The following is an 8,866-nucleotide window of genomic DNA, read 5'->3' as shown; positions in this document are numbered from 1 at the left end:
CGGTCACCAGAGTCAATAGCCCAAAAGAGATAACCCAACCAAAGTGGAAAACCCCACTGGAAGAGCACTTCTCAGATGAACCTCGTCCGGCTTGTGGTATGTCACATCGCAACATCATGCCCAACCGACATGTGAGCGACACGAGACCACGCTAATCCTAGGTGTATACTCGGGCCTGGGTTTTAGCCCCACTCAGAACACCCACCCCAACACAGAGGAACCACCTGCACAGAGGACGGCAACAACATGATAGTATGATGCATGCAAATAGTTATGCAAATATATACACTGGTTAGAATAATAAATGCAATAAATAAAGCACAACAAGCAACCTAAACTATCCTAAAACGCTAGGAAGGACTCGCTTAGGGAAGATGGACCAGCACAGGTCTACATCGTAATTCCCAGCAGAGTCGCCAGCTGTCGCATCCGCGAAAAAACAACCGGCGGGACTCAAATAAAAACACAACACAGAGCCGCCACTGCGCGTTATTTATCCCAAAATAGGGAAAGGAAACGCTCAGAGAAACCTGGAAAGGAAATGGTCTCGCGACCAAAGAGAAAGGGTAAGGGAGTCGGTTACGCAAGGGGAAGGTATTAGCACCCCTCACGTCCGTCGTACTCGACGGGATCCACGTTCTAAAATAAAGAAAAGGTTGCTAAACATCACACACACACACAGGGAACGCAGGTGGGGTTAAGAAAAGGGAGCTCGATAGGACATCGCATCCTATGCCTACATATCTCGTCTGGAACGAGAATCAGAGCCACTGTAGTTCGGCTCACGCACGCCAAACAACACACGCACCCAAACAGGCAAACGTGGAGCCTGAATGCCAATCACTGGGCTTACATCAGCATCCGAACCAAAACGCACACAAAAGGGCAAACGTGGAGCCCGACCGCCAATCACTGGACTTACGTCGGCATCCGAACCAAACACACAATCAGATAACAAGTAAGCACACACAAAAAGAAAAAAAAGTGCCCGGAGAGACCTCGCACGGTCTCCTGCCTACATACCTCGTCTGGAACGAGGATCAGGGCGATGTAGTTCCCCCTCAAGGGAAGAAAAACTAGCCAGAAACCGAGGGAAGACACACTACCAGGGAGCTGGACTCGAGCCTAGTGTTGTCATGCATCATTACCCTACGTTGACGTTTCTACCTACTTGCACAACTGCAAGCTAATCCTATCCAGGAAGAAAGCAAGCATACATATCAAAACAAGCATTTCAAGCAAATATTCACATAGCACACACTATAACCAATCAAGTGAGGCTCACACAATGGGTTTGACTGCCGAAGCAAGTCATCTGTACATGGGTATTATTCGCTCTTAACCTTGCCATTACGAGGCTAAGGTGAAGCAGATGAAAGGTGAAGTGAGGATGAGACCTCACAGCTCTTATCCCTGACCAGGGAGAGCTTTAGACAAAGGAGCGTGGGTCCAGAATGGAGGAACCCTTCTACGCTCAAAGACTCTGACTCGATTGTGCAACAGCACAGGATCTTGGGTTTGTGTCCCAATGCATCAACACACAGCCGTGTGAGCAGAGGGACGACTCACAGAATAGTGGGGGATAGATTGCATATCCCTTTGCTTCCACCAATTGCCTTGATTAAGGACTTTACCTGCTTAGGCACAATTTTAAACAATCACAAACATCGCCTCTTAAGGAGGACTTCAGACAGTTGCCTGGCCAAGTAACAGGCCAGGTCTTCCAGACTACATGAAGAATAGAAGTCCTACCTCAAGTGGTTTAAAAACCAAGCAGCAGCAAGCAAGTTCTTAAAGAACTGTAAGCGACTTAATGTACCTGAAATCAATCAAGTATCATCAGTACTCAGACAGACAAACAGTAAACAGCAAATGTTAATCTATACAGACAACACAATTTAATGCACACAAGTGCAAGCTATAAGCTCAAGCTCAAGCTTCACAACCTACAAAACAAAGTCATGTTAGTTCACAACACCAAACAATCCCAATTTAATTGACTTGAATCATTCTCCTTGAGCATTATGCATTTCATCCTGAAAAGTCAATCCAAATGTGAGAAACTAGACCACTAGGCCAAGCCTAGGGTCCAAAAGGGAGAAAAAATTCTAAACAGCAAAAAATTCTCAACCAAAACCAAATTAATGCAAATAGAAAGCAAATGCAATTGATCCCATACTCATATCATTCACCATATTCATTTCATGACCAAAACAAATCAAACTAGGTCAAATGCAACATCCACTGTCCAAACAGAAATACTTCCATCAAAAGCATACCAAAACAATTCCAAAAATCCTCAAATAATTCACACCTAAACAGGACATACTCAAGGTATAGCATGTCAATTTTCAGCTCAATTGGACAAAAGGAACTAGGTCAATGAAAATAAAGAAATCCAGACACAATTATTCAAGCCAAACCATGACATCAACACATGCATTCACTTCAAAAATTCATAAGTCAATGAAAACAATTAAGAAATGAATGGGACCAAAACAGGGATGTCCTACAATGTGTCTACAACCAGCATACCAAATTTTATGTTCATCTAAAACCATATGAGGATTTCACATTAAATCTACAAACATGTGTCACATGAACTTGCATAATTGACCAACAGAGATGAAAAATATCGATCAAATTGAAAATGCCATATAAAAATCCAGAAAAATTCACATAGCATCTCAACATATCCATAAACATCCATGCAAAATTTCAAGTCATTCTAACAAGCATTGGCTAGGCAAATAATTTCATGAATTTGACCTAGCTAGGTGTGACACAAATTGTCACACCTAAGTTCAAAAAATCATATCTCACTCCACAGGTATCAAAAAATCACAAACTTTATATGTAAATCACCAGCCACATGTCTCGAATCACCACAAACAATTTCAGACATTTCCTTTATGGTATGAGCATTTCACAATGAAAATGGTAAAATGTATACAAAATGCACACAAGTCAAAGATCCCTAGGCCAGGTCAACTTTCCATCATGCACAACTTGTAAAATCATGTCCATAAAATTCTAGAGGAAAAATGAGATTCAACAAAAAAAACCTCAAAATTTTCTGATCAGCCAATAGTTTTTTATGATTTTTCTAAGTTTGATTAATTTTTGAAATAATTATTGAAATGTATATGAATTAAAATGGATTTAATTAAGTAACAATGGCAGAATTGTAATATTCATAGTCGGTCCAAACTTCATTAATGCGTTGTCACGCTGTGGTTGGACGAAAGTGGAGGGAAACACACTTTTGAATTGGCCTGGCAGTGAAACGGATCCAACAGGAAAAGAACTTCAGAAACTCGTCTTCCCCGCGCCATTAACGTGTTCTTCTTCTTCAAATTCGGTTCGACTCAAACTTCAACCAAAATCAACAAATGGCACACCGTTCTCACCGTCTCTCAATGTACATGACGAATATGCTACCTATTTCTCTTAATTCCTACTACATCTCACAGATCGAGCAAAAAAAGAAATGACACCAAAACTAAAAATCAAGATATCTTCCTCTACAGTTAACCAAATTACAAACCGCGAATTGCATGCTGTTCTACGTTGAACACTCTTTCAAAAGCATATATCAATTTAAAGAATGATGATGTTCGAATTTAAGGTACCTTGAGATGGCAGTGTTGAATCTTGAGTTCTTTCACTCCAATTGCCAGAAACAGATGCAGTAGAAGATATAGGAAGATGCTTAGAACACGTGCTTCAGCTTTTGGATGCTTCAATAGAGAGAAATTTCAAATCACCATGGATGAGCTCTTCATGAACAGTCGCGGATTTGGTGTCCTTTTGATCCAAACTACCAAAACAGCTTGAGAAGAAGATGAATGGAGGAGAAAGCAAAAAGAATTTCACGAATTGATGAAGAATTGAAGGAGTTTTGATGAATTTTGCTCTTGTGTGTTCTTGAGAATTTTGGAGAATTTGGAGGGAAAAGTGGTTGCAATTTCTTGTGATTTGTGATTGTGATCAAAGTTAGTTATGATTAAGATTATATACTTCCAACTAATTACATCCTTAATCATGAATTAACCAAAATGAATGGTAATTAGCATAAATGTCATTTTCAAAGCAAGGGCAAAAATGCCATTTCACCACAGGCCAATGACAGCTCATTTGACAGCTCACACACTCTCAAAATGACATGTGTGATCTGTTGCAACTTGTCCCATGGCCATTGGATGTGTAATTTGCATTTTCACTATGTCATGGCACTTTATGCATTTTTCAAGTGAAGTTCAAAAGTGACTTGACCAAATATGAGACCTTGACATGTTATGACCATTCCAACCATTTTCAAATTGCATTTGTGAGGTGTTGCAAAAATCCCCACTCAAAAATTCTCATTATTTCTCAAGTTGGACCATTTTGCCCTTGGATCTTTAACTGTACACTTGAAAATTGACTTTTTGCATTGACCATTTTTGATGAATCCAATTATGCACCATGAAAGTACATGTCAAATGGATTTTGCACATAAAAAGATCATCCCATTTGGACACTCCATGTGGAAGTTATGCCCCTCTGATTATGGGTCATTTTTGAAATTGAATGGACCATAACTTGTCAACCATACATGGGATTTTCAAGTTCTTGGACTTTTTGGAAAGGTGAGACCAAGATCTACAACTTTCATGTTGAACAAATTTTCATTTGAAGCTTCCTTGGACATGTAATTTTGAGGTCAAAAACTTTCCATTTTTGGAAACTTCCATTACAAGTCACTTTCTATTTTTGGCAATTTTTGTCCTGGCTTTATTTTCTCCATTCTTGAGCTTTGCAATGTCAAATAACACTTGTTCCAACATGAATGAAGTGTATCCAACTCATTTCCACCTCCAAATCCATTAAATCATGCACAGTTGACCACAGTTGACTTTTCAACTGATAGATGAATGTGGCAACGCATAAATCAATCTGAGCCCCAATTCTCTGATGAAATGGCCCAAGGATGAAACCCTAGCCTCAATAATCTCCATATAATCAAATAATGATCCCCATATCCATCATAGACCCCATCTCCTGATTATGCCCTGATTGGCCCAATGCAACTGATTAGGGTTGACCAGTGGTCAAAACCCTAATCTCAAGGAATCTGCTTCAACACTTGATGAAATCAAACCATGATGATGATGATGTATCATTTCAAACAAGATGAAGACCAATATCCTTTGAGAATCATGAAACCCTAATTTGAACTTGCACATCCTCAGATGATCAATAACCAGTCCAATGAAACCCTAGCTTGCCCTTTGACTTCCTCATCTTCTGATCAAGACTTGGGAGGATGACTTGCACAATGTAACCACATGATATGCAATATGCAATGTCTAATGACCTAAAAATGATATGCAATATGTTATGCTAGTCCCAAGAGAGGAGGGCAAATTTTGAGGTGTTACAGTGGCGAATGCCATTTGCGCAGAATGGCCAAATCTAACTCTTTTGCTCCTCTTTAGTTCCTTTTTAGCTCCTTTTTTGCAAGGCTTCCAAATCTCCAATGAAATCGGCTAACAACTGCAAAACGAATAAAACAGAAGTAAAATGCGGTAAAATACATAAAATAAAGACGGATAATATGTGAAATAAGCCTAAAAATACAATACGATTTCTCGTTATCACTCTACCCCATTTCAGAGTTTCTCTCAATCAGACATAAATCTTGTGCCTCTAGACTGCTAAGATCCTTAGAATGTTCGATTGCTACCATAATGTAATCAAACTGAGAGTAAAAGATCTAATTACCTTCTCAATCATACTTTCTTCAGAGAGAGTTTCTCCACACGACTTCATCTCATTTGTGATCAAAATCACTCTAGAGATGTAGTCTGATAACACCGAAACACACCGCATATTTGGCTCGACTTGCACATGTTTTATTGTCATTTTGATTTCATTTATAGTATTATGTTGGTATTTTGTTTGGATTTTAGGTGCTTAACCATGTGAGAGACATACACAGAGAAATGAGGCAAATCAGCTGAAGAACAGAGAAAAAAGTGTGTTTTGTACTCACAACGTCCAACATGATGTTCACCATGGAGGTAGCCATGATGTGGATGAGGTGTCTCATGACCCAACAGCCACAAAGATCAAGTCTACATATTTTGTGAAGGCGGAGTTCGCCACAAGGAGTATGGAGGTCACCATCCCTTATAAAAGTGAAACAATCAAAGTGGTTGAAGCATGAACTCCCTATTACTCTCTTTCCTCTCTCACACGAATCCAACAGTTATGACTTGATTTCCAAGGCTTTGTAGCACTATAAATAGTTTTTGAAACTCACTTTTGAGATTATCCAAGCTTAGTACAACTTAAGTCATATACTTATATTTTTGAGAGCTTTAATTCTTCACATCGGAGGATTATTGCATTGTTGTTGTTATTGAGTTTGGAGCAACTTACTTTGTAGCATTAATCTTACCAGCATTACTTTCCCGTTCAAGCTTTCCTTCAATTTATTCTTGTACCAGATTCAAGACTCCGTTTGGAGCAGGTTCTTATTATTATAAGTATTATTTATTTCTTTTGTTTATTTACTTTGCATGCTTGTTTTTCTCTTGCCTTACTTTAATTTTGAAGTTTAATTTATTCCATTCTACGTTCGTAATTTTAATTGAATCGTCTGATATGTTTAATTCTAATTTTCAATCCATCACTTTATTGTTTACTATGACCATGTCCAGCTAATCTACTAGTGTTGGAATGTGAGGACTGTCGGTTCGACGGTACTCAGTCACTTATTTCTTTAGGATTACTATCGGGGTTGTTTTTGTTTTTATCTCAATTTTTCGGAAATTAAATTGATTGATTACTACGAGTAGAACCGTAGATATGCCAGGTAAGATCGAAACTCGTCCGGTACTTAAGATAAAAATTTAATTTATTTATTAATAAACACCGCGAGAGCACTTTGTTAATTAATTAGGAAATTTTGATATTTCTAGAAAGTGATTTTAAAACTATTCTCGGACGCATTTATAAGCTTAGAGTCTGGTTATCCGAGCGAAAGTCGGGAACCCTTTAAAGTTAAATTTTCAAACCAAAACCACTTTTTAACTAAGTAATAGAATCTAATTTTTAAAAAAGGTTGTCACTACTTTAATGCAAAACGCATTGGGCACGCGGGAGCGGACAATATAAATTAGAGAGTAAAACCCGGTTTCGAATATGCGAGAGAGACCGTTTCTTTTTAATTTATTATTTTTCGAGGAAGAAAAAATTGTCCGATAAATAGTTTTACTTAGGAATAATAAGAGTACTATTGATCGATGAGAGCTACATTCCAGTATTACATTTCTGAATTCATTCAAGTCTGTTGTTTTCACTTTTTTGTTCCTATTCCAATTCTTTTACGATCATCTTAGATAAACACCGTAGAGATAGAAAATGATTGATTGACTATTAGGGGTTTGTGGGTTCGACAACCTTTTTTATCACTCTGATAGACTATGTATACTTGCGGAAAGTAACCATCAAGCTTTTGGCACTGTTGCTGGGGACCAATTACGTCAAATATCGTAACCTTGTTGTTACACCGTCTAGATTAAGGCACCCTATTTTTTTCTTTCGGTAAATGCAAAGGACTCGCAGTACTGGAACTTTAGAAGACCCAATACCTAAACCAAAAAGATACGCATGTGCATGACTTTTTCTCCAACAAATCAAAAGAGCAATGGAAGAAGATCAAAACCGTATGCCACTCAAGGATTTTGCCTTACCCTCTAACGAAGAACCTCATTCAAGTATTGTTAACCCTGTAATCACAACTAAGAACTTTGAATTGAAACCCGCGTTGTTATAAATCGTACAACAAAACCAGTTTGTTGGTCTCCCAACAGAGAACCCAAACCAGCACCTAAAAGTGTTCATTCAACTAGATGGCACACTAAAATCCAATGGCGTTGCTCTTGAGGCTATACGTTTATCTTTATTCCCTTTTTCCCTCAGAGACATAGCACGTTCTTGGTTATATTCCCTCCCATCCAATTCAATAACTACTTGGAATGACCTGAAGAAATTACTCCTTGCTAGATACTTTCCACCAAGCAAGGTCGTTATCCTACGAAGCCAGATAACCAGATTTACTCAACAGGGTGGTGAATCCCTTTTCAACGCTTGGGAAAGATACAAAGAACTATTAAGAGCTTGTCCTTACCATGGATTAGAACAATGGTTGATCATTCATACCTTTTACAACAGACTTCTCTATAACACAAAAATGACTACCGGCGCTGCTGCCGGCGGTGCGCTAATGAATAAACCATACCCCGAGGCATGAACACTCATAGAAGACATGGCTCAAAACCATTACCAATGGGGTATTGAAAGAGCACATGTAGAGAAGAAAGAAACGAAATAAGGTATATACGAAGTTAATAACCTAAACCATATGAATGCCAAGATGGATGCCCTATCCCTAAAGGTCAAAAGCTTAGTCATAAACCATACATCTACCGCAGCTGCAATACAACCCGGATGCAAAATCTGTGGAACCCCATGGCATGTCATTATCAAATGCAGTCTACTAGCTGAACCAAGCCCATATCAGATAAACTATGCCCAAGGAAACCCTTATTCAAACACTTACAACCCTGGATGGAGGAATCATTCAAACCTCTCTTACAAGAACAATAACTCTACATTTCCTCAAAACAATACACCTCAAAGACCACCAGGTTTCCAAGCCCAAAGACCGACTCGGCCTATATAAGCTACTCCTCAGAAATCAAACCTTGAAAAGGTCATGGAAAACTTCATTTCAGCTCAGACTCAACAGAATAAAGAATTTTTGAATCAAACCATTCGTATTAATGAGTTGATTACACAACTATGTAACATAGTC

At 38.6% G+C, this 8,866-nt stretch overlaps 1 non-coding gene across 1 annotated transcript; it reads right to left on the bottom strand.

Annotated features, from left to right (window-relative positions):
* Positions 1-8,080: 8,080 nt before the first annotated feature.
* LOC127134102 (small nucleolar RNA R71) lies at positions 8,081-8,187 on the bottom strand. The gene has a single exon (XR_007807872.1). It is a non-coding gene; the product is annotated as a small nucleolar RNA R71 (small nucleolar RNA).
* Between the last annotated feature and the right edge of the window lie 679 nt (positions 8,188-8,866).

The sequence above is a fragment of the Lathyrus oleraceus genome, chromosome 3 (genome assembly GCF_024323335.1).
Source record: "Lathyrus oleraceus cultivar Zhongwan6 chromosome 3, CAAS_Psat_ZW6_1.0, whole genome shotgun sequence".
NCBI lineage: Eukaryota > Viridiplantae > Streptophyta > Magnoliopsida > Fabales > Fabaceae > Lathyrus > Lathyrus oleraceus.
This window is presented reverse-complemented; position numbering and strand designations above follow the sequence as displayed.